The sequence below is a fragment of the Dipodomys merriami genome, unplaced genomic scaffold (assembly GCF_024711535.1).
Source record: "Dipodomys merriami isolate MVZ:Mamm:240054 unplaced genomic scaffold, mDipMer1.0.p SCAF_93, whole genome shotgun sequence".
Taxonomy (NCBI): Eukaryota; Metazoa; Chordata; class Mammalia; order Rodentia; family Heteromyidae; genus Dipodomys; species Dipodomys merriami.
The window spans coordinates 1,064,224-1,091,443 of NW_027206546.1; the positions used below are offsets into that span (position 1 = coordinate 1,064,224).

Below are 27,220 nucleotides of genomic sequence, written 5' to 3' on the forward strand. Positions count from 1 at the left end.
GAAGGTGAGGTGTTTGAGTGGTGAGGAAGAGACTCAAGACGACTTCAGAGTATAGTAGGAAATTGCGAAGTCTGCCTTCGCCCCAGCAGCTTTCCCCCTTTCCTAATTTTCGAGATTTCAAATATCAGACAATGTCGTGCTGCCAGCCCGATTAAAGCCCCAACCTGATCCCTGGACCTGGTTCTCTACTTTGGGCCCATTTGCCCACAATACCACTGCCATCACTGCTCGCCCCACCTGGAGCAGCCTCTAGCAGCTTCTCCCAGCAGCACAGGTGAGTGGTCGCCACCAAATCATCCCTACCGAGGTCAGACCCCCCTGGAGGGCACCATGACCCCTGCTTGTTTCCTCTCCCTGGCTCTGAAGAGCCAACTTTCTGTCTTGGGCATTTCTGAAACAGAGACTCAATATATGCTCTGGCTGGGCTGGATCGAGGTCCTCCTATATGTGACAGGTATGCTCCTCCAGGCCTGGTCCTCTGTAGTTGGGATGGTAGACATGTAGCAACATGCGCAGTCATCAATTTAGATGTCTTTTTCCCAACTTTTAGTCCATAACAGCCGATTCTTGACCATAGGTGAAGCTCTGGATAGGGCTGCACCCATCAGACCTCATTTTCCTCACAGTACAGTTGTTAGGAAGCAAGGGATTTATGTAGAGGGATCTCTGAAACATGGCTAGGCACAGAGGGAGCAGCCTTCAGATAAGGTTCTCTGAAGTTCTATGAGCAAATGACAAGAAGATACCCGGAAAGGGCTCAGATGGGGCCTTCTATTAATTGTGCAACAGATGTGGGATTATGAAACAAAACATGGCTCTCTTACATCATTACCCTATCCCATATGGAAGGGGATCCTTCATTCTGTGGAGTTTTGCAGCTAGGGAAACCAAAGCACAGAGAAGCCAGGTGACCTACTTATGACTTCAACTTCACAGGAAGCTCAGCCTGACTTCACTACCATGCTCCCTAAGACAATGGTTGTTATACAGTAGACTTCTGGTGGTAGGAAGTCCACTTCTTGTCAGTCGTGGGGCTTGAACTCTGGGTCTGGGCACTGTTCCCGAGCTCCTCAGCAAAAGGCTAGCACTCTACCATTTGATCCCACAGCACCATTTCCGGTTTTCTGGTGGTTCTTTGGATATAAGAGTCTCACAGACATTCCTGCAGTGGCTGGCTATGAACCATGATCCTTGTATCTCAGCCTCCTGTGTAGTTAGGATTAGAGTTCTAAGCCACCAGCAACCTTCTTAATTGTAATTGCGACTTTTTTCTCTCCCTCTTTCACAAGAACTGGTTGAATGGGTGCTGGAGGAGGGGGTTCGGCATCCCCATGTGGCTAGAACCCAAGGTGGCCCTCTCATTCTGGAGGTGGGCTGTGGGTCAGGTGCTGTCTTGCTCAGCCTCTTGAAATAGCTCCATGGGATAAGCCCCTCTGTGACCTTGCTAGACCATGACAGTTCTTCATTGTCCATCCAGCCTTACTGGACTTATTGTATGGTATTGCTTTTGACATCATTTCTAGCACCTGGCCATAATTATGACAAATAGTTATTGAATAAAAATGTAATGCCATCTTAAGAAAGTCATTTAGGGCTGCTGGAATGTGGCTTCATGGTACAGTGATTGCCTATCATGCATGAAACTCTGGGTTCAATTCCTCAGTAACATATAAAAAGAAAAATTCTGGAAGTGGTGCTGTGCCTCAAGTAGTAGAGTACTAGCTTTTAGCAAAAAAAAAAAAAAAAAAAAAAAAAAAAAAAAAAAAAAAGATAAAAGAAAAAAAAAAAACCTCAGGAATAATTCCCCACCCCTGAGTTTAAGCCCCTGGACTGGCAAAACAAAACAAAACAAAAGCTTTTAGTTAGTAAATGAAAAATAAAGAACCCATACTTGTATTATATAATTGCTCCTTCCATACTGACACTTGACAACAGTCCCTAATTAATGTACTTATATTAGGATACTGTGTTGAAAAAAGTTTTGTTCATTAAGTCACAGCTATTAATGCCAGGAATGTGCTTAGATGTCAGGTGAAGATTAATTCTGGAAATTCAATGATTCCAGGATTTTGTGTCTTCACTGCTAATCACAAAGAGAAGGGTAGTCTAAGTGTGATTTTGAAACATTTTGGTCAGTTATGGCACCAAAAACCCAGAGGTTAATTAAGTGTTGTGACAGAAGATAAAGAATAACTGCAGATGTACGGAATAAATCATAGTAACTAAGGTATACCAGAAACTGTTCCAGAGAACCATTTTTGGTTATTGAAGAACATGTTGTGAACTAGGCTTTTCCTCATTGTCTTTAGCATTCTAAATCTCTTAGGCTAGTTTTTAATCTCTGTGATAAATGTATCTCCATCTATGCTGTTCTTTCATAGGTGATCTTCTTTGCTTTCTAAAAATCACAGCCTTTCTATATTTCTCTATGAACATTTCCTGATACTAAATTCACCTATACAGATGTCAGAGGATGCTAATGTAAGGGTCCCATAGCTCATGAGTCATTAATGTAACAAAATGGAAATGGAGGACATATTTATTGCTATCTCAATTTTTCTGAAAAGCTGCAATGTCATCATTTGGTTAAAATTTCCATTCTTTGTAAACAGTGTCATTCAGTATACATAAATGCAAATATCAGACAGGTGCTGGTTATTTACACCTGTAATCCTAGCCACTCAGGAGTTTGAGACCAGAGGATTGTGGTTCAAAGTCAGCCTGCTCTGGAAAGTCCATGAGACCCTAATCTTCAGTTTACCACCAGAAACCCAGAAGTGGTGCTATAACTAAAGTGTTAGTGCACTCAAGTTGAACTGAAGAGCTGAGGGACAGCGCCCAGGATCAGAATTCAAGCCCCACAACCAATAAAAAAGGTGAAATATGACTTTAAGTTTCAAAGGAAGGAAAAGATCAATAATCTTCCCAAGCAATACAAATAATTCCAAAATGATTCCGTGCACCTAATTTTGCTGAGTAATGTGATGGATTTTTTGCTGGTCATATATTCTAAAAATAAATTATTTAACTATGGATACAGGTAGACCCATTGCAACAATGATATGTACAAGTTGTAACGTCGAAAAAAGAACTTTACAAATTTGGTGGGGGGGAAGGACAGGGAGGGGGTAGGGGGGTAGTATGGGAAGGGATGGGATGGGGTAACAAAGAGGAGGAAACAGTGCTTGATTAGAAATGTACTTGTTAGCTTGCCAATGTAATTGTAACTCCTCTGAACGGTATTCTCACAATAAAAAATGGAAAAAATTGTCAAATATTAGCTTTAAAATAAACTTCATCTAATATTTCATGTTTGAAAAGAGAAGTCTATACAGTTTATGTCACTTGGCTTTCTTATTATCTTATTTCAAAGCCAACCCTGGCAGGAGAGTCTGTCAAACTCTTATCTGTAATTACACAACAAAAAAGCCAGAAGTGGGTTTTGGTTCAAGCAGTAGAATACTAGATTTGGGGGCTGGTGGGCAGGAAAGGAAACTGTTCAGGGACAGGGTCCAGCCTCTGCGTTCAAGCCCCAGAACCAACACAAACTTAACAAACAAGCAAATAAAAAAAAAACCCAGATATTTCATTGGAACCCTCCTTAAAGGAGTACTGGTCTGAGAAGAGGCTCCTTTTCCTGATCATACTCACTGGATGCGTCTTTGGAATCCTCCTTGCTCTGGAGAACTCAGGTCTAAATTAAAGGAATTGATAACTGACACCTGCATGTCTTTGTTTCTATGCAGTAGAACTTTTTTTTTGGGGGGGGGAGTTCAGTCATGGGCCTGAACTCTGGGCCTGGGAGCTGTCCCTCAGCTCTTCAGCTCAAGGCTAGTCCTCTAACAATTGAGCCATAGCACCACTTCTGGCTTATTTTTGCTTATGTGGTGCTGAGGAATCGAACCCGGGCCTCATACATGCAAGGCAAGCGCTCAACCACTGAGCCACCTTCCCAGTCCCTTGAGTAGAACATGTTTAAAACAATGTTATTTCCTTTTGTTCTATGCTCCCCTTCAAATGGCACATTATTTCTTTTTTTTAATTTATTTTTTATTGGGAAAATAATGTACAGAGGGGTTAAAATTACATGGGCAAGATAATGAATACATTTCTTATCAAGCATTGAAGCCGCCTCCTTTGTTTTGTTTCCACTTCCATCACTTCCCAGCCTCCTCCCCCACTCCCACCTAATCCTCACACCCCAACCAAAGTTGTAAAGTTCGTTTTCAACATGACAACTTGTACATCTCATTGTTACAAGGGGTCCACCTGTATCTTTATTTAAACGACTATTTTTTCCCTTTCCTCTCCACAATTTATACCGACATAAAATACAGTGAAAACAGGATTTATAATGTGGGGGAGGGACATAATAATCAACAAAGACATAATCTTATAAAGGCATTAGAAACAAATGCATGAAAGAAAAAAAAACATTGAAATAGCTATCTTAGGGTTCATTTTCCTAACATCACCTTATCTGGCCTTTTCTGCTTGACTCATACATATACTAGATATTGCAAATAAGGGAAACCATGGGACCTATGTTTCTTGGGCTTGTCTTTCTTCACTTAATATATTTGTTTCCAAGTCTTTCCATTTCCTAACAAATGGGGCAATGTCATTCTTTCTGATGGAGGCATAGAACTCCATTGTGTATATATTCAACATGTTCTTGATCCATTCATCCACTCAGGGGCATCTGGGTTGGTTCCATATCTTAGCTATAGTAAATAATGCTGCAATAAACATAGTTGTGCTGGTAGCTTTAGTGTGGTCTTGTTTGTAAATATTTGGGTAAGTGCCCAAAACTGGGATTGCTAGGTCATAGGGGAGCTTTATGTGGAGACTTTGGAGGAACCTCCATACTGCTTTCCAAAGTGGTTGAACAAGTTTTACACTCCCACCAACAATGAAGTAAGGTTAACTTCTGTCCACATCCCCTCCAGCATCTGTTGTTATTAGAATTCTTGATTATAGCCATTATAACTGGGGTGAGGTGGTATCTCAATGTTGTTTTGATTTGCATTTCTTTTATGGCTAGGGATGTTGAGCATTTCTTCATGTGACTATTGGCCATCCTTCTTTCTTCTTCAGAGAAGTTTCTCTTTAAGTCGTTAGCCCACTTATTTATAGGACAGTTGTTTCTTTGAGGATTTGTTGTTGGCAGATTTCATTTTTTGAGTTCCAAGTATATTTTAGATATGAGACTCTTGTCCATTGTATGGCTAGTGAAGATCTTCTCCCAATCCGTGGGCTTTATATTGAACTTGCTAGCTATGTCCTTTGCCATGCAGAATCTCTGCAAATTCATGCAATCCTATTTGTCCACCCTCTCTTTTATTTGTTGTGTTTCTGTGACTCTATTAAAAAAATTTGGGCCTGGGCCAAGGAGACCTAAGTTTTCTCCTATTCCATCCTGTAATGTTTTCAGAGTGTCTGCTTTGACTTCGAGGTCTTTGATCCATTTGGAGTTGATTCTGGTGCAGTGTGATATATAAGGATCTAGCTTTAGATTTCTACAATTAGTTAACCAATTTTGCCAGCACCATTTACTGAAGAGGCTGTTTTTCTTCCATCGTATTTTTTTACATCCCTTATCAAAGATTAGATGGCTATAGATCTGTATGTTCATTTCTCGGTTTTCAATTCTATTCCATTGGTCCTGAGGTCTGTTCTTGTGCCAGTACCAAGCTGTTTTGATTACTATGGCTTTATAGTAGAGTCTGAAATTTGGTATTGATATTCCTCCAGCAGCATTCTTTCTGTTGATGAGCGTTTTTGCTATTCGTGGTCTTTTATTGTTCCATATGAATTTTTGGATTATCTCTTCTATTTCCTTGAAGAATGATGTTAGAATTTTTATAGGTATCTCATTGAATTTGTAGATAGCCTTGGGAAGTATTGCCATTTTCACGATGTTAATCTTTCCAATACAGGAGCAGGGGAGGTTTTGCCATTTTCTAGGTTCAGTTTTTATTTCCTTTTTCAAGTTTTTAAAGTTTTCATCATAGAGTTCCTTCACTTCTTTGGTTAAGTTAATTCCTAGGTATTTTATTTTTTGTGGGGCTATTACAAATGGAGTTGCTTTCCAAATTTCAGCCACACTTTTCTCATTGTTGGCATACAGAAAAGCAATTGATTTTGGGGGGTTAATTTTATACCCTGCTACTTTGCCAAAGTTTTGAATCAGCTTGAATAATTTGGGAGTAGTTTATGGGATTCTATAAATACAAGATTATGTCATCTGCAAAGAGGGAGAGTTTTATTTTTTCTTTCCCCATTTGGATCCCCTTTAGGTTTGCATCTTGTCGTATTGCTGTAGCTATGCATTCTCATACTAGATTGAAGAGAAGTGTAAAGAATGGACATCCTTTTCTTGTTCCTGAGTTAACAGGAAATGGCTTCAGTTTTTCATCATTAAATATAATGTTGGCTGTAGGTTTGTCATATACAGCCTGTATTGAGGAATGTTCCATTGATTCCTAATTTTTCCAAAACCTTTGTCATAAAGGGGCTTTGGATCTTGTCGAATGCTTTTTCTGCATCTATTGAGATAACCATGTGGTTCTTATCCTTGCTCCTGTTCATGTGATGAATAATATTAATTGATTTGCATATATTGAACCAGCTTTTCATCCCTGAAATGAATCCTGTTTGATCGTTGTGTTGATTGGCCAAAATTTTGTTGAGAAGTTTTGCATCAATGTTCATCAAAGAAGTGGGTTCATAGTTTTCTTTCTTTGATGAGTCCCTGCCTGGTTTTGGGATGAGGATTATGATGGCATCATAAAATGTGTTTGGTTGTGAACTTTCTCTTTCAATTTCATTGAAGAGTTGGACGAATATTGGTGTGAGCTGTGCTATGAATGAGTAAAAAAAAATTTTTTATAAAAGGTGCACAAAAATTGAATAAAACTTTTTTTTGATTTTTTTGGGAGGGGTGGGAAAAATCCTGTTACTCCCTCGTGTCCGTAACCAGCCTCTTGTTGGATTCTCTGGTCTGCTTGTGCTGTTTGAATTTCCTGTGGCTTGGTTGGTTTCTTAAGTCAGTATTTTTGCACAGGCAGATAAATGCTCTGCTTAACCATGGATTTTGTGATCCTCTTCCCAGCCTAGTTCAATGAGAGGGAGATCTGCATTGAGTGTCACAAAAGAGGGAGATGGCTTTTCCTGAAGTTTGGAGATGCTGTGATGAGGCTAGGTTCTGGGTAGAGTTGAGGCCCTTCAGCAAACAGTAGTTTTTCCCAGGGGTTAGTTTGTGAGAAACTTACAGAGCCCAGCCAGGAGCCACTCTCTGGGTTTATGTTTACTAAATTTCAATAGATTGTCAAGGCTGCTAAAGGGAGCGGCACCCTCTGTCTCTGATTACTCAGTGAAGAAAGCCATTCCTGGGGCTGGTAACTGAGCTGAGTGACTTTTCCCTGGGTGTAGCTGAGTCTGGCAGGTCACTTTAAGGTTCTTGTGACCTGCTAAATGACTCTAGTTTTCTTCCAATGCCTGAGTTGGAGCTAGCAGCTCCACTGAGCTTTGTCAGTATCCAAGATGGAGATCTCCGGTACTGGGGGTGGGGGAGATGGCCTTCCCTCCTCTGCTCCCTGAGAGGGAGTGAGGACGTTAGGCCTCTACTCAAGCCGCGTCTTGGTTCCTGGGTCATCTCTGGTCTGCAAACTACAGGATGAAGATGTCTGCTCCTTGTCAGTTCTTGCTGGCTCCTTCTCGCGGACTCTCTGTTCCATGTATGGTTGGTATGGCCACCCCTGACACAGCTGTCGCAGCAGTGGCAACTCCTGGCAAGTGCTCCGATCTGTCTCCTTGCCTGGATTTTACCTCTCTGGCATAACTCTTTGCCCTGTGATGGCACACTTGGTGTGATTCTCTGGCTTAGGACTGTTCACTGGAACTTTAAATCTGCTTTCTATGTGAGAGCTTGTTTAGCCTCCAGCTTCTCCTCCGCCATCTTACTGGAACTTCCCGGCAAATTATTTCTTGCTGTAATACTCTCAACTAGAATTTTACAGAAAAGTTATATATGAGTAAAAACACACTCAAAAAAGTCAGGGACAGAATTTCCTTCAAGCCTTCGGATTCTTTTCTTTTTTTAATTTTTTATTGTAAAGATACAATACAGAGGGTTACAGTTACATGAGCAAGGTAATGAGTACACTTCCTATTGAGTTTTGTTACCCCCTCCATTGTTTTCCCCCTACCATCCCTTCACTCCCTAACTTCCCTGAGGTTCTTTTTTTAATGGTGGTTAAGTGATTACATAATGACAATTGTTCCCTTCTGCTCCCTAAAAATAAGGGATTCAATTATCTCTATGTATTCAAACAATACCTCAGTTAATAGTTGTAACCACAAGCTAGATTGATGCCTTAGTTTGTGGACCTACCTGTAGCCACTCACTCCCCCTCCCCTGTAGTAGAATGAATATAAAGCATGTTAAGTGGGATTTGGGGTTCTGGAACCGGGCTATGAGGCTTTGGGTCCTCTGGTGTCTTCTTTCCTATCACTTCCTGTGATTTCTCAGTTCTTTGTCCAGGTATCCCGTCATCTTTGCTGTTCCATGGTTGTGGTTAGTGACAGTACTGATATTTTGAACACCTCAAAACAAACTATGGAAAAACACTTCCCCCCCAAAATTCACAAATGTATAGGAGCACCTGAAAAGATACCAAATATCAGCAGTCACCCTGTGATCCTCTAGCAAGAAAGTATAATTCAGGAGTATGTTATCTTCTGATAATATAAGCGATGGACAATAGTCCCTTTTGTACATTTGGTATTTGGTATTGCATAAATTTTCAGAAACGCATATACATTGTGAAATAATGTTATGTATTTCATAGGTCACAAACCTCATCACTGGAGTGATGATCCTAATGTCTTATCCCAGTTGACTGATTCAGACTTAGGTGAGTGTGAATTGCATAATTATGAACATTTCTCCATGAAACTTCACAACACAGAATGAAGTGTGAGGGTCAGGGCACTCCATACCTATAGAAATTTTACATATATTACAGTAATACACACCTAAGCTGCTCAGCAATCACAGCACATTGGTTTGCTATAATTGTCTTCAGATCAGAAATACTCTAGAGTTTAAAGTAGAATGATGGGCTATACATTTTCAACGCAAAAGTGATGATCACCCCCTGCAATTATTCTCAGTGGAAAATCCTTCCTATACATTTTACTGGCCTAGCTTCTACTCTGTGCTTTACCATTATCAGGCAGGGTCACACTGTATTGAGCTACAATACAGCAGCAACCTTAGCTGCCTTTGAAATTTACCTCCAATCTTGATACCAAGGTCAACTCCGCATCTCTAATCACATAGTTTGTGGACACCTGAACTTTCCAAGCTTGGTTAAAAATTCAGCTATCATTGCTCATTGCGAGTGTAAAGATCTCACTCCATTAGATTTATTGTGTATAATCTTGTATTTCCACCATTGCCTTAGATGTTGGTTTTTGATATAGAGCTTTTAGTTTGCACTTGATTTATAGATGTGTTAGAGATGCCAGTTGAACTGCATATATTATAATGTAAGTAATTTGATGTTTTGACATAAGAATTTAATTTTGGCAATTGAGGAAGTCAATACACACCACTCACAAAAGTTTCTTTATATGTACTGGTATTGCTTTATTGTGAACTTCCTAAAAGCCAGTCATAGGAGTACATGTCCTAATCCCATCACTTCTGTCAGTGAGACGAGTTTGAAAGGTCCCGACCACTTGGCACTTCATAGTGAGAATGTTTCTACAATGAAGGGTGAGAGAATAGCAAAAAGAGCAAATGAATATTCCAACTGTTTTGTTACATGTTCTTGACACTTAGCCATTAAGACACCATAATAATGTTTTTATGATTTCTTACCTACTCTTTTCCTGTTCTGAGATGTTTTATTTATGGATCTCTAAGAAATCATATAAGAATCATATAATAAATCATATAAGAAACATAAAAATAATTTGTTTGGGATATATGACCTAAAAGGAATAATTTCAGGAAAGTATTAAGCACATAAATGTAATGCACACTTAAAATTGTCTCTTTATTTAAAACTTCAGCAGTTGTAGTTTATTTATTCTGTTAACAAAGATTATAAACTAAGTTACAATACTATTCCAAATGGAACACAGAACTAGAAACATGAAGGGTAGCACTAAAGAATGCTACTGCTACCACTAATAGAGTAAGAATAAAATTTAGGCAGAACTCATTCAGAGTAAAAGCCACAGGACTGCCCAACATTACATTAATTGTTTCATATGAAGAAAAGACCTTTTTTTTGTAAAGACAAATTTTCACCCATATTAACATCAGTTGGGTATATATTTCTTAAGGCTTTCAAGTAGGATGTTGTGCCTATATTGATGGAAGCTGACTTCTTTGGGACCTACTACACAATGTGCAGATCCCATTCCAAGCACTGCACTTGCATTAGGGTAATTTTAGTGCTCATGATAGTTCTTCCAGTTAGGAAATGAATTAAGTGTTTTATTAAAAACAGAAGTAGGCAACAAGGCCGAACACATTTCCCAAGTACCTAATACTGATCAACTATAGACCCATAATACAAATCCAGGTTTCCACCAGGCATATCTGAGGATATTCTGTAAGTTTCACATTCATTACCTTTCAAGATGTATGGAGCAGATGAACGCACATTATCTTCCTAATTATGGTTATAATGGCAATAACATTGCTACAGAATATACATATTTTTTAAATGAAAAAGGTGTGGGTAATCACATTGTAGGTGATCTTTATACTAAATAAAGCCTGCGCAAAAAAGTAAAGTAAGGAGCTGGGAAGGTGGCTCAGTGGTAGAGCGATTGCCTTGAATGCATGAAGTCCTGGGTTCAATTCCTCAGCACCACATAAGCAAAAAGAAAAAAAGTTGGAAGTGACACTGTGGTTCAAGTGATAGAGTACTAGTCTTGTGCTGAAGAGCTGAAGAACAGCACCCATGCCCAGAGTTCAGGCTCCACGACCGGATCCCCCCCATAAAAAGAAAAACAAAAGAACCTAGTTCCCAAATTTAAGTCATAGTACTAGCACTCATATACCATATATACGGTTCCTAAAATATACAGTGAGTTAATTTGTTGAAACCTGGTCATAGATGAAATATGAGGTGTCAAAAAGTATGTAAGTCTGAAATGACTCCAAGTTATTTTGACAAGAGAGCTGGAAGAGTTATCACTTAATCAAATAGTAATGAGGGGTTGGTTTGTAGACAGAGATCAAAGCTCACTTTGGGATCTTTTGAGTTTACTAAAATCAGTAGCTAGGAGTTGTCAGTAGCCAGGATGCTATTAAGGACTTGAATTAAAGAAAACAGAGCTGGAGAAAAATACAGAAATAATTACTGTACTCAGTAGTAACAACCATGAGAAGGAATATTACAGATCTAAGCCCTGGGATACACAAATATGTAAAACATGACAAATGAAGAAAAACAGTAATAAGTATGTAATGCAGACTTATATGGGTAGGTATTTTTCATGTTTAAGGGCTATTAAGTGATTGTGTGATGACCTAAAATTTACGAATTTGGTAAGTTCAGCTGTCCCTTGGGCCAACCATAGCTAAAAGTTTAAGTAAAATGGGGCCACAATAGTGTTTATAGTGTGTCTTGATTTACCAAAGTGAAAATAGGCCAATATTTGGAAAGCCACTTTTTGGACATGTGGTTGGAGTGGCAATTAGTGCAGTTTGTTCAAGTGTTAGTAGAAAGCTACAGGTTTAGCACAATGATAGAAATCTTTCAGGGATCAGGTAGATTTTCCCTCTGTCTTCAATTTCCCTGTTTTTCTTAAAGCTAAAATATCATTACTGGAAGCCTGTTCAAATTGTGCCTTTGGCAAGTTAACAGATAGTCTATCACAAGCCCAAATAAAAGAGAATGGGAACAGGTCTACATTGAGCACTCACAGTAGACGGGTCTCTGGACCTTCTCAGGAAGGGCCTTCTGCCATTGTTGGATGGATAGGGTTGGATAATATGTAAAATAGACACCATATATAGAAAGTATTCTGCTAAGTTGACACTTGAGATATCGGATGTTTTATCTGCATTGTATTGATTTCTATGAATCAGTTAATCAGATTCTTCATACCATATGATGTTACTAGATTAAAAATGCATGCTTATTGCATTTCCTTTGGATAACAGATAGTATGTTTTGAAATTTGGTATAAAATATTCGTCTCTTCATTTATTTATTTTTAATATGGATTACTCAAGTTCTCAAGAGTAGGGAAATGCCCTGGAACTTTGTAATTTGATGTCATATGTAATTTTTTTATTTTTATTTATTATCTATTGCAGCACCCGGCTTTCTAATAAATATGTAATCTATTCAATTTTGAAAAGTACTGCTATACCTCCCACTTATTTGTTTCATTTCTGAAATCCAAGTTACTCTGTGTGTCAGGGTGGATACTTTTGCCTGTAACAGTTTTGTTATTGAATAAATATCATCTGGCTACATAGGGAACAAAGGATATGAAGCTACAGTATCCCAAAAAAGAACTTCCAAGACAATTCAAGGTTAACTCATGTACTCTCTGTGTAGGTGATTAGGAGCATAGAAAAGAAATTCTTATACATGAAAGTGACTGAGATTGTGTGCACATAGGTGTTCACTTATTTATCTGTTGCTATAGTTCATGGATGTTCATGTTGATTTATATTCCTTCAATATGTATCCAATTGCTGTAAAGGTCATCAACATATCTGACTTTTTGGTATTGTGCAAACTTCCATTAAGATATTCCTATGGGTTGCACTAGTTTACAATGCCACAAAACCAAATATAGTTCCTGATTTATTTCAACCTATCCAGCAGTTTATTTATTCTGGTGTGTAAGATAGGAGCTCATTGACTTTCCTCTTTATTTTACTTCGTCTTCGCTATGTGGATATGAATTTCAAACATTTCATTTATTTATAAACATTTATGTTTGTACTTCATTCCTGATCAGTGTCTTTCTTTTTCTTTTGGTATTTCATCAATTTTTAAGATTTATAATTTTTTATTTTTTCCCATTTCAAATACACACTTTAGTTAGTAAAAGGATTTTTTTCATTACATTGTTGCACAATTAACTAAAAACAACAGATTGTATATTTATATCACTGGATGTTTTTGTTTGTATTTACAACCAGGAAAATGTTTCAATAAAGATGCTGAACTTCTTTCACTGATATACTGAAAGTATAGTATCTCATATTGGCCTAAACTAATCTCTGAATTAAAAGTCACGGCATGGACCACCACAGTCTGGGCTAAGTAAAAACACTAACACAGCAAAAACTGGATTTAAAGAGAGCAAAAGGCTTCAAAAAAGTTAGAAGAAAGGCATCACCTTCATGAAGCCAATGTGGAAGTTCACAAGAAGACCTTAGGAATCTGAATATCAAGAAGATCAAAGGATAAAAAGTATTTAGAAGGACAACTTCAGAACTCCAGGTTGGGGAGGTGGGACAAACAATAGATACCCAAACTCAATGCTGAAGAGAAGAAGTGTTTTACTCCAAACCTCATCTGTGTCTGACTCTCTCACACAACACACACACACACACACACACACACACACACACACACACACACACACACACATCTAGTGAGAGGCCTTTGTCAAAGTATAGGCATTCTGGACTTAGACTCCGAATAATCAGAAAGTATCCCTTGTGAAGACCTTTACTGAAAGTATCCATTGTAAGTAGACTTTTACTGAAAGTTAGAACTCAGATTCCTGGAAAAACTGTGAAATGTCATAATAATGCTCTGCCCATAACTCCCTAGCAATAGCCATCACTAAATGAAAGTACCTAAAGCTACAGTTTTTTTTTTAATTTTTAATTTTTTTTACTTTTTACTGTGAAAAGACTATACAGAGGGATTACAATTACATGGGCAAGATAATGAGTACATGTCTTATCAAGCATTGTAGCCTCCTCCTTTGTTTCCCTCTCCCATCCTTTCCCATCCTCCCCTCGCTCCCCCATCAAATTCTCCTCAACCCTCCCCCTACCAAAGTTGTAAAATTCGTTTTTCTCCATAAGAACTTGTACATCTCATTGTTGCAATGGGTCCACATGTATCCCTATTTAAACGATTTGATTTTTTTCCCTTCTCCTCCACAAATTATTGCTTATTGCTTAGTCTGCACCTACTAGCCAATAAGATTGTTATAAGATTACCCAGTTAACTGAAGGGTCGGGGCTCTCAACTCTGACCCACTGCAATGGTGAAAGTTTTGAGTCCAGGCTTGAGCTTGCAATAAATGACTCTAATGTTCTTGCATGAGAATTGGCTCCATGATGGTCTTTGGGGATCCTTATCTAAGCGCAAGACTAGTGTACACAGTGAACCCCAGGGGCAGCAGTATCTGGGACAATGATGCTTTTTTCCTGTTCTTTTTAGAAAATCAAACATGATGTTGCAGTTGGCTCCACAGCTGCTCCACACCTGAGCAGGAGGAAGGAAAGGATGACTTAGACTACTGGGCGGCCTTGTGTACCCCTGGCTTTCTGTGTAAGAATGCAGTTTGTGGTCCCCTAGGCAGGGGTGGCCAAGCTGAAATGGGGGTATGCTTTGCCTGGAGGATGGCACCCTGTGACCCCTGCATGCATGGTGAAGCAGCCTGGATAGCCCTGTGAGCATCTCCAGGATGGCCTCTCAGTGGCTTGGAGAAGTTGACTCCTTGTAGTTGGACATGGCAGGAGGCAGGATGAGAGCAGGAATCCAGAAGATGGGAGGAGCACAGAAGCAAATGCACCTCTCCATTGAGATTCCTTGGCCATTCTAAGGAGGTTCACAACCCACACGTGGCGGCCACTGCACAGGTCTCCAGAGGCCCTACTTGTCTGGGGAGCAGTGCCTGGTCCTGATCCAGAGCAGGTACTTCCCCAGTGGTCATGAGCATGGCTAGGCTGGAGCAGAGCCTACCAGCCATGCTTCCTCTGTCCTGCTGTGTATAGCCTTCCAGCAGCTGCCCAGGTTCCAGCACCCACAACAGACCAGCTCCTTTGGGCAGGCTGAGGCTGTGCTGACAATTCCTGGTGCCGGCGTCAAGGCAAGAGCGAGGCCTATCCCACAGGAGAGTTGGCCCTCACTTCCAAGGGCATCAAGAGAGGCATGACAACCACAGGCCCAGCCTTGCTGCCCTCACTGGCCATAGAGGTTACCTAAAAGTCCCTGCCTTTGTTCTTAAAATTCTTCAGCCACTGGTTGTCTCATTTTTCATTATCTGTTTTGGTGGGACTCGAGACTTCTTCCTCTCCTCACCAAGCAAACAGGCCCTAGCAAATCCACCACAAATTGCACACCTCACAAACACTCTCCAGAACCCAGCTGCCTTTGGGGCTACTGCTGCATGAGCTGTTGGCCAACTCCATCTTCCTCCCTTCACAGCCTCCGTCAGGGCCTCCCCACCATCCTCTCCACACAGCCCCCATCCCCAACCCCAGCAGGGCCAGTGCTCTAGAGAAAATAACTGTCTGCCTGGCACAGCAGAATCAAAGGTGTCACACTGTGCAGCCTCCTGAGAATTGGAGGCATCATAGGTCTCTGATCACTGTCTTTCACTTCACTTACACATGTATTAATTGTATTAATTTGGTATTTAATATTGGCTCTCATAATTTTTTGAAGCCTTTGCAGAATAGCTGGTAGAAATATAGTCCCAAATTAGTATTGTCTCTTGTTTAATTCTTTCGAGATTCAAAGATACTTTAAGTAGATATAACCATCATAAATTCTCAATTACATAACAGAGTATTATTCAGAAAACATTTGCTTATGCATCTGTCATCAATTATTTACAAAACTAGAAAGTTTTAAAGTCTCAAATATTATAGGAATATCTTTGATTCATGTCGAATGGATGTGAGTAGGTTGAGCTGTTGCATACATTCATGTGTGTGTGTTTGTGTGTGTGTGTGCGTGCGCGCGCATCTGTGTGTGTGTGTGTGTGTGTGTGTGTGTGTGTGTGTGTGTGTGTGTGTGTGTGTAGGGGTTATATGTATCATTGAAATCAAGGACAGGAACTTTTTTTCCTTTTTCTTAGATATGCATTATGGTCTTTCTTTTACGGTGGTAGGCTCTGATTTCTTGCTTTTGCCTGATGTGCACATTCCAGCTCAATTTTTCAATTAAACCTTCTTATTTAATATTGAGCATATAGTGCTCTGATATTGCTTTGCCTTTAGTTTGCCATCTAGGATCTCCTTTTCCTCTTTAGCTATTAACATTCAATATAAATTTTGCCTCTTGACTGATTTTCCCCTTTAATTTGCATCTTGAAATAAGTATTATAAGACCTTTGATCTTTGTATTTATGAAGAAAAACCATTTTGAATTTTCTGTTTAATGTAATAACACCTGGACACATTTGTTAGCAACAAGATCTTAAAATTTCTTATGTAGTTTTAGTTTAAAATACCGTCATCCATGTTTTTAGTATAGGGAGACAAACACTTCCTAGTATCAATGATAACAATTTTATTCATTAAAATAGCAGATAATTCATAATTTTGCATATGTCTAGTGGAAAATGAATACATTTGCTCAATAGATTTGCTTGATAGACCTATGCACAGACATACCACTCATAGGGGCTCAGAAGGTGGATCAGTTGTAGACAGCTTACCTTGAATGCACGAGACCCTAGGTTTGATTCCTCAGTACCACCTAAGCAGAAAATGGTAGAAGTGGTACTGTGGCTCAAGTGGTAGAGCACTAGTCTGAGCTGAAGAGCTGAGGGATGGCAATCATGCCCAGAGTTCACCACCACCGACAAGTTAAATCAATAAATAAAACTCATACTCAAGTACATTAATTTCAAAGATTAATTACCATTTTAGTTTTGGGCAGGGTGCCAAGATATAGCAGAACTTTGTCACAAAGCTTTAAGAGGATTCAACATCTGACAAGTACTAAGAACATAAAGTAAAAATTTTGCTATGACAACAATATATAGAATCGCCATTCAAAGAGAAAAAGGTACCAAGAATGATATACTTTTTATAATATTTCTTAAGAGATTCTGGCTCTACATTAATTATCATATAATTTGACCTTCAAAAACTCCAGGTGGGCCTGAGTTTTGAGGGCCTCTACAAAAACTGGAGGAAAGAATCATCAACCCGGATTTTTCAAATTGTTTTTGTTAAGGTAGTGTACGTACAGATCACCATTTTATAAGACGCTAATTAGTTCACTTCTTGTTTGACAATCTCATCACTTTGCTCTCTCTCTGATTTTCCCTCCTGTCCCTGTCCACAAGAGGTATAGCTCATTGTGAATATAATCTCTACAGAGTACAACTGCTGCATTTGTTTCCCTGTTCTCCTTGAATTTCTCTGGCTCCTTCAATGTCCATAAAAGGATAAACAAGAACAAAAATATCCCTAGTGTTTTGAATTCCTGGAATTCATTTCAATATAAATACCAGTAGTTTTATACGAGTGTCAGACTCTATCCACACATCCTGAACACTTACACTTCCTGCACCTAGTCTTAACTCCCACTGGATTCTAAGGTCCACAAGTAATTCTTTTCACTTTCCACACAGGAAGAACGAGTGTCAGAAAGATTAAGTAATTTACTGGAAATACTGAGCATAGTGGCTCAGATCTGAAGATCATAGTTTGAAACTAACTCATGTTGACATATCCGTTACATGTTTATCTCAAGTTTGAGGCCACCTGGATAGCAAAGTAACCCATCTTATGTACAAGAGTCTGGCTATCCAGAGCCACAGAGAGAAGTTGGAAGAGCATCAGCAAATGCTCTTGCCCAATTCTAAGGAGTGGCTTGGTGCCAAGTAAGTAAGGTATAGCTGCACCAGGGAAGGGGAGTAAAACAGGAGTGGTTATAATAAAAGCACTGGTATAAAGCCTCAAAATAAGGACCACTCTGTATGGACCAAAAAGTCTCTAGCATGAGGTTCTTTTTAAATTAACAAGCATGATTTTATATTTTTACAGAGTGGGATGGTGTATAGTTACAGGCAATATCTGCTATGTCAGGTAATCCAGTCTGCTCTTTCACATATTACGCAGTAGCCAGGTTTTAACACAAATAACTTCAATGAGATTGTTGAAATTATACTGTGACTTTTACCTCTCATGACTCAAAATTCTGTCAAATTATTTCTGACTTCCAGATGTTTACACAACATTTCTCATGAAATTTTCTACTATTTTGTCTTTATTATTGATGTTCATACTACTTTTTTGTTGTTGTCTTTTGTGTATATGCCATTTTTAGGGTGGGAACTCAATGTTTAATTGTCTCTGTTGTACTTTTTGCTCATGGCTGATAACACATTATTCCTTGAGCCACATCTCACCTTCTGCTTCCTGCTATATAATTGGAGATAAGTTTTCACATTTTTGTCTGTTTGGACTGGTATTGAACTAAAATATTCAGGTCTTAGCCTCCTGAGTTTCTATGATTCTACACATGAACAGATAACACCAAACTTTCCTATACTGTTATTTTAATTATGTGTTAGAAGAAAGTGGAAGTATATTTGTGTTAAGTGTGCAATTTTCAAATACAAGTTTGAATCTACTTGATATAATGTAATTGTTATCAATTTTAAGTTAAATCAATGAATATTACACATTCCAAAGAAATATAATTGAAAAAATGCATAATTATTTTCTTTAAACCAGTAATAGAACTATGAATATCTTTTACTTTACAATTCATGTTTTATATAACTTTAATTAGCAGACTTCCATAACTAAAAGTAAATATATTAATTTTATACTAAAAGAAGCAAAGGCTCTCTACTTTGTTTTTTATCTCTTTACCTTCTAATTGGTCAGCTTTGATGGCTTCAAGTTCTTTGTTGAAGCTCTGTTTTATGTCTTGTATGAATTTCTTTACTTCCTTAATTTTTTGTTCAGTGTTTGTTCTCAAATCACTTAGTTGATTGGTTATGGTTTCTTTAGACTCCCAATTCTTCTGTTGGGTTCCATTCAGCATTCCCTTTGTGGTCTCCCTGACTTCCTTCAGCTCTTTGTTAATGGATCCCATGGATGCCTTTAGTGATCTTTGTGTATTCTCTACCTGGTCTCTCAATTCCTGTATTACTATTTGATTAGCTTCCTCCCGTTTGTGGGATTCCTGTAGTTCTCTTTCCTCCCTTTCCTGGGATTCCTGCAGTTCTCTTTGAGTGTTCTCAGCATGCTCACGCCATTCTTCCCTTTCTCTTTGAGTATTCTCAAGTTGTTCATGGAAATCCTGTATCAGTTTTTGAGTAGCTTCCTCACGCTTTATAAGATTATCTCTTTGTTGCTTTGTATGTCTCTCCCCCACAGTATAACCCCTGCTTTCACTATATTTGATGTCATTATAACTTGTGGAGGAGATGGGGAAAAAACAGTTGTTTAAGGATACAGGTGGACCTGTTGCAACAATGAGAAATACAGGTTGTTATGTCCAAACGAGCTTTGCAGTGTCGGTGCAGGGGGGCGGAGGAAGGCGGCGAAGGAGAGGGATTGGGATTGGGGGGAGGGGGGAGGCTGGGAGGGGATGTGAAGGGTAAACCAAGGGAGGAGGCTGCAATGCTTGGTAGGAAATATGCGCATAATCCTGCCCATGTAATTGTGACCCCTCTGTTCACAAATAAAATGGAATAAAATTAAAAAAAAAGACAAAAAAAGACTGTGAAACTAAAAAAAAAATGAAGCAAAGTGATTATACTTAAGAATACATATTTCATCATAGCCAAAAGATAAGTTTATGAGCATTCTCACTATAAAGAAATGTTACATGCCGAAATTAACGGATATGATGTAGCTTGATCATTAAACAACATATAAATGAATGGGATTACCACTCCATACTTCATTTCAAATCCAGCCTAGGCAAGAAAGTCAGTGAGACTCTTATCTCCAATGACCGACCAGAAAATTGGCTGTGGCTCAAGTGGTAGAGCACTAGTATTGAGCTGAAGCCTTGGCGGACATTGTCCAAGTCAATATTTCAAGCTTCATGATTGACAAAAACTAAAAATAAACAGTTACAAATAAACAAATATTTTGGCATAAATGTTAAAATATATGTTATAAAAATGTTTAAACCCTCACTAGATATAATAGTTTATATAAATGTAAAGAATTGTTTTCTGATATTAGTAGTCATTGAATAATTGTGTAAATCTCACATTTCTCACTCAATTCATATTTGTGTGTTTATATGCTTATATGCCATAATTATAATTAACTGATATGTGATAGGCAGTGCTGTTTTAGGAATTTCCCTTGGCTTTCTATCATTAATCCTTTTACCTTAAAATAAATATGCCCTCCAACATTGTTAGAGATTTCATCTCATTGAAGCAAAAAAGAATAAACCATAATCATTTTTTTGAACAAGTGTAACATTGTACATGCATTTCACTTAGTTTAAGAAACAAAATATTCAAGTCATCTTAACCGTACCACTAATAACAAAATGTCTTTTGAGCTTTTCAGTCTCTTAAGAGATGAAACCTTTAATTATACATCTATTTTTTTCTGCCTGAAACCTTTTCCTTAGTAAGATCTTTTGTGTAACCTTGTGTTCCTGGTTAAAAGACAGGAACAAAGGCAATAATGAAAATAGACAAGGAAATATTTGAAAACAATTATAAAACAATTGCACACACTCCTGTAATCACCAGTTTCAATGAGAATATATGTTAAAGTATCACATTTTTGTTATCATTTAAAGAGCAATAATTACACTTTAATTAGCAGTGAAGAAGGGAACAGAAAACTGAAGATAGCCTGACTTTGAACAATCCAAAATTAGCAAAATTGATTTATCTTGTTTTTCTGTGTAGTTGCCAAAATAATAGAGAACAACACCCAAAAGCAAGAAAACACCTAAGCCAAAGCAGTAAACATTTGTCTATAAAATAATGGTTATGGTGAACAATAAGAAATATAAAAATCCTTTATTAAAATTTTACATATCTAGACTAGGACTTCTCGTGTTGAAGAAGAGGAAAGGTATGAAATATTTCAAGATTTTTGGACTATTCCCCAAGATTATTCTTCTTTATCAGCTATAGCAATGCAAGTAGCCTTGGTTACTCTTAGTATCATGCTTGTTTATATTTAGAAGCATTATTTGTTTCTGTGTTACAAGCTGCAAACACTTGGGTATTAATAAAGAGTCATTTCCTAAGAGAGGAAAGTTTCTATGTAAACAAACCTAAAATATCAAAGACTTAGCATAGTGGAAATTATTTTCTAGCTATATCACAATCTGTTGGCATAGATTTTCTTTCACATTGTTCCAGGGGATGCATTTTTGTTAACTTCTTTTTCACCATCAAGTGATCCTATAACATGCTATGGCATCCTGGGATTGCTGTATCTTTCCTGGATTCTCTAAATTCTGTTGGAAAGTTAGGAAAGATAGAAAATTGACTTACTGTTTCACCTTATTTTTTATTACCTTACAAGCTGTAAATCAAAGTGACATAAATTGTCTTTATAATATTAGAAGACAGATTTCATTTCTATATTCTTACCCTAGCCTTCTACATAACTTTGATACTTAATGATCCCCAAATGTGAAAATGCAGATAGGTAATTTCTTATTTAAATATTATTTAGAATTTCAAGACTTCATTAATGCAAGACCCTTAGTAGTATATAGATCATACATGTGTACAAAGCTGGTGGCAATTTTTCTTATTCTCAGAAAATTGGACATGTGGTATCTTTGCAGTTGCATCAAAGAAAGGCTGTAGTTGAGTTAGTTTACTAAACCAAATCTGCTGTAAAATATTTCTACAAGTTAATTGGCTTGAATAATTCGTATTTTCATTTTACAGTTCTAAAGGACAAAAATCTAAAAGAAGTCTCACTAGATTAAAATTGAGCCACCTACAGAGCTAAAATATTTTTCAGATGATTCTAGTGGAAAAGGCATTTACTTCCTGTTCCACTTTCCAGAAACTTCAGAATCTGGATTGTTGTCTTTTCTTTTATCTTCTAATGTAGCATCTTTACATCTTACGGATGGTTCTTACCTAATGATGTCCCTCTAACTACAGCTGGGACTTTTGAGTATACTTTTCCCATTTGATAATTATTCAAATTTCTATTCCTTAGGTAATGAAAGGTGATTATTTTACAAACATTATAAAATGTAAATCTACATTTGATTGATTAGATATTTCGGGACTATAGATATTTTAGGAAGGTATTTTACTGCCTACCACAATGAGTGCATAAGCATTCTTCTACTATAACCTGTTATCCTTTCATTAATTTTGAACAACATATTTCTTCAATGAAATATAACTAGAAAAAATTTAGTTCTTGAAAGCATTTAATCCTGATTAAAACATTGTCATGTACTAGAAATCTTAAGTGTCAGAGAGCAGCTCCTGAAGCAGTTTTGGCATTATAACTTTTTGTATATTCTGCTTAAAATCTTCTCTTTTCAAGAGCATTTGATTGTTATTATTTTGGAATTATGGTTAATAGATATTTGACTGCTATTTTTAAAGAATGCACCACCAATCCTAGTTGTCGTCTTCTACCTTTTTTATGTCTAAACTATTTCTGAAAGAAACACAGCTATTTGAATTACATGAACTGCTTATTGAAGTGTGGAGAGGAAAAGAAGAAAAAAGATGTCCCTTTGTGTATGTCATGTTGAAAATGTACCTAAAAGCTATTTATCTTAACATCATATATTTTTTCATTTTGTTTAGATTCAGATAAAATTTAGCCTCTCAATTCACACAATGTTAATGCAGTCATTTCATGCCTCCCAAAAGCAAACAACAAATTACTACATATTTGAAATTTTTTAATTTTAAAAATTATTATTTATTTTAAAACACTATATTTTTAAAAAATGAGCAAAAGCCAATGGTATTAAACATTTAGATTTGTGTTCAGACTCTATTGTTGAAGCCAGAAAGGGAAAAAATCATGTTTTTCTTCTTCCTTGAGTCACTCTGATTTACTTCATCTATTTCTGAAAGAATAAAATTCTGGCTTTGAAGTCTTTTGCTTGATATCCACAATGTCTCATTCTTCCTTTATTAATAGGAGAATTTGGAGAAAGGATGAGAATTCTCACTAGGAAAAGGAGAAGAGGAAAAGGCAAGTGAGAAATCTAGATATTTTGTTCTTCCTCATCTCAATCACAAGGTCTGGATAATGATTGTGGATATTTGATACAGTGCTTTAGAGTGATTAAACAACATTTATAGAAATAGCTAACCCCTTAAGTGATCACATAGAGAATACTTATTTATTAAAAAATGTAATAACATCAAACAGGAAGTGTTATCCATTTGTTTAGTACTTGTTTAGTATTTCTTAAATTCTGATGTACTGTAGTCAACTATCATAAAGGTATACAAGAATAGTAAGAAACTAATATCTTAATATAATATTCTAATATTAGCTTTATTCTTGCTGTGTTTGAGTTTTGCCTCATTTTCACATGCTGTATTCTTCCAGTATGTAAGTTGAAAGAAGATTACCTCTGGAAATATGCTATTTTTATAGCTAAGGGAAAAGAAGTTAGCTTTTAGATACAGACAATGAGATAGAAATCTTCCCCTAGAAATAACTTTTCACCACTTCTGGTTCATTTTTGTAAGCTGAAGTAAGTCACATGACTCATCTTGACATTGCAGAGTAGAGGTAAATCTCACCTACAGGAAGCTGATGCAGGACAGACTAATATGCCAAGATATGCAACATGAGACAAAGAGGAAAAAGAAGATAACTATAATACAATCAGTCATACATGCCATCACTTGTCTCTGCAGGAAGGAAGCTATTATGTACCTTTGTTTCTAAAACTACTGAGATCTTCAAATCATGTCTTATGCTTGTAGATTACTGGAAATCGAGAACATCTTGATTCTGAGACAGCATAAAATCTCAAAGAAAGCTGGAGTAATTATTTCAATACTACATTTTGTTCTGCTAGGACATGAAACCATTTTATAGACAATACTTTATAGTAGTAACTTTTTTTCCAGAACTGGATTTTGTTAATATATATGACTATCCACCAGAATAAATGTCTTCATTTATCTGCTTCTTGTGCAGACAGCATAGTCTAGTAGATGTAGGAGTTCATCAGTAGCACTTTTTAAAAATGCAAAAAATGTGGACTGGGAGCCAATGTACGTATTTTTCCAACATCAGCTTCCACATCCTCTGTCTTCCTTCCTTGGAAAAACACTCAATCAATAAAAAGACTTAAATTTTTGGCTCTTGAACTTGAAAGTGGAAGCAGAATGTTATGGATGTAGGAGATGGCTGTAAATGGTTCTTTATATAATAATGTAAAATATTATGTAATAATATAAAATAATAATGTCACATGCAATAGCCCTATGAGTCCTGAAGGTCTTACATTGAACTTCTCTAGTGATGTGATAGTAATGTCAGCCTTACTGGTCTTAGTATTGCTTTCCACTTCATTTTCTACCACTTAGCTATATTATAATGCATAGGAATGTAATGAAAAAGTAATGTCATCTTAAGAAAGTCATTTAGGGCTCTGGTAATGTAGCTTCATGGTACAGTGATTGCTTATCATGCATGAAACCCTTGGTTCAATTGCTCAGTACCACGTAAACAGAAAAAGAAGTGGTGCCATGCCTCAAGTGGTAGAGTGCTAGCCTCAAGCAAAAAAAAAAAAAAAAAGAAAAGAAAATTCTCAGGAAGTGTTCCCTGGCCCTGAGTTCAAGCCCCAGGACTGGCAAAAAATTCATTTAGCTAGTAAATGTCAAATAAAGTACCTATATTTTGAATATAAAATTGCTACTTGCAACTATGGTCTAACAATAGTTCTTAATTCATGTACTTTACCTATATTAGATGACAGTGTTGATAAAAATAAACAAAACGTTTTGTTAGGTAGGTCACAGAAATTAATGTCAAGAATATGCTTAGATATCTGTTGAGGATTAATCTAAGTGAGATTTGGAAATCTTTTTGGTCAGTTTTGGCACCAAAAAGGCACCAGCTAATTAATAGTTGTGATAGAAGCGAAGGAATAAATCCATATGGAAGAAATAAATGATAATAATAACTAAATTATACCAGAAACTGTTCTAGGGAACCATATTTGGTTACTAAAGAACTAGTTATTAAGTCGCCTTATTCCTCATGGCCTTTAGCATTCTAAATCACTTAGGCTAGTTCTTAATCTCTGTGAGATAAGTTTTATGTAATTCTGTGTTGTTCTTTCATATCTGGTCTTCTTTGCTTTCTAAAAATCTCAGTCTTTCACTATTTCTCTACTAACAATTATTTATATTAAGTCCACTGATGCAGACCTCAGTGGATGCTAAAATAAGAGTCCAATAGCTTATGAGTCTTTAATGTAACAACATGGAAAAAGATGACATATTTATTGCTACCTCGAATTTTCTTAAATGCTTCAATGTCATCATTTGATTCAAATTTCCATTATTTGTCTACAGTTTCATTAAGTGCACATAAATGCAAATATGAGCCGGGTGCTGGTGGCTCATGCCTGTTATCCTAGCTACTCAGGAGATTGAGACCAGAGGAATGTGGTGCAAAGTTAGCCTGGTCAGGAAAGTACATGAGACACTGATCTTCAATTAGATACCAGAGACCCGAAAGTGGTGCTGTAACTAAAGTGGCAGAGCACCCAACTTTATCTGAAGAGCTGAGGGACAGTGCCCAGGATCAGAGTTCAATCCCCACGACCAACAAAAATGTGAAATATACTTTAAGTTTCCCCAAAATATACTACGAAGTCAATAATAATCTTCCCAAGCAGAAAAATTTTTCCAATATGACTCAGTGCACCTACTTTTGCTGAGTTATTTAAGTTATGGCTTCTTTGCTGCACATATTCTCTTTTGTAAAAATTGTCAAATATTACCTTTATCATAAAATTCATCTAATATTTCTTGGTTCAAAAGAGAAGTCCATATAGTTGATGTCACTTAGCTTTCTTACTATCTCAGTTCAAAGCCACCCAGGCAGGAGAATCTGTCATATTCTTATCTCTAATTAAACACCAAAAAATCCTGAAGTGGACTTTTGGCTCAAGCAGTTGTGTACTAGCTTTGGGGGCAGGTGGGTGGAAAGACAATTGTTAGGGACAGGGTCCAGGCTCTGAGTTCAAGCCCCAGAAGAAGCACAAACTAAAGAAACAAACAAGCAAACAAAAAACCCCCACATATTTCTTTGGGCCCATCCTTAAAGCACTGTTTTGGAAAGAGGATCCTTTTGCTGATCATACTCACTGGATCCTGCTTTTTGGAATCCTTATTGATATGGCTAACTCAGGACCAGAATAAAGGAATGGATATCTGAATTTTGCATCAAGACAATCATCTCAGGAGGTAAATATCCATGCATAAGACATTTTAGATCCTCCATGTCTTTGTTTCTTTGTAGTAGTACATTGTAAAACTATGTTATTTCCTTTTTTTCTATGTTTGCCTTCAAATGGCATATTGTTTCCTTTTGTAATACTCTAAACTAGAAGTTTACAGAAAAGTTTTATGACTAAAGTGCGCCCTCGAAAAAGTTAGGGGCAGAGTTTCCTTCAAGCCTTGGATTATTTTCTTGTACAGTAAAAATGAGAGCACAAATTAACTTGAACTTTGTCATTTCTCTATGTTCAATTTCTCTCCTGGATTGTTTCTACTTCCTGTAAAGGTTCCTTCCACTTACTTCCAGTAACAATCTACGGTATTGCTCCAGGCAAAATGAATGATTTCTGGCTTCATTGAAATAACACAAAGACATCTTTGGACACAAGGTAACACGTGTTTCAGAGACAACTTATTAATGAGAAAATATGGAAATTACATGGCTTATAAACTGTATCCACGTACATATGGCTGTATAAGACAATGAGAACTGAAATGAACCTCAAATACGAACACAAATTGTTTTTTCTTTCTTGGTATTGTTTTTAATGTATCTACCATGTATTATGTGAATTTTTTTGTTTCTCTTCTATTTTCTTCCTCCATGGTATAATCCGTTTCCACTGTATTCGAGGTCGGTGTGCTGCAACTTGCATATACATTTTTCTAATGTGGGGAGGGGAAGGGAAATAAAATGCTGAAAGAAGTATAGACTATGTCACATTGTTACAATGACATGAACAAGACACTATGTTGAAAATGAACTTACAAGTTGGGGATGGGAGGG

General features: G+C 37.2%; 1 long non-coding RNA gene across 1 annotated transcript; it reads left to right on the top strand.

Annotated features, from left to right (window-relative positions):
- LOC138821680 (uncharacterized) lies at positions 1-27,005 on the top strand. Its single transcript, XR_011370188.1, has 4 exons — positions 1-274; positions 8,853-8,918; positions 23,102-23,155; positions 26,720-27,005. It is a non-coding gene; the product is annotated as an uncharacterized lncRNA (long non-coding RNA).
- Positions 27,006-27,220: the final 215 nt, after the last annotated feature.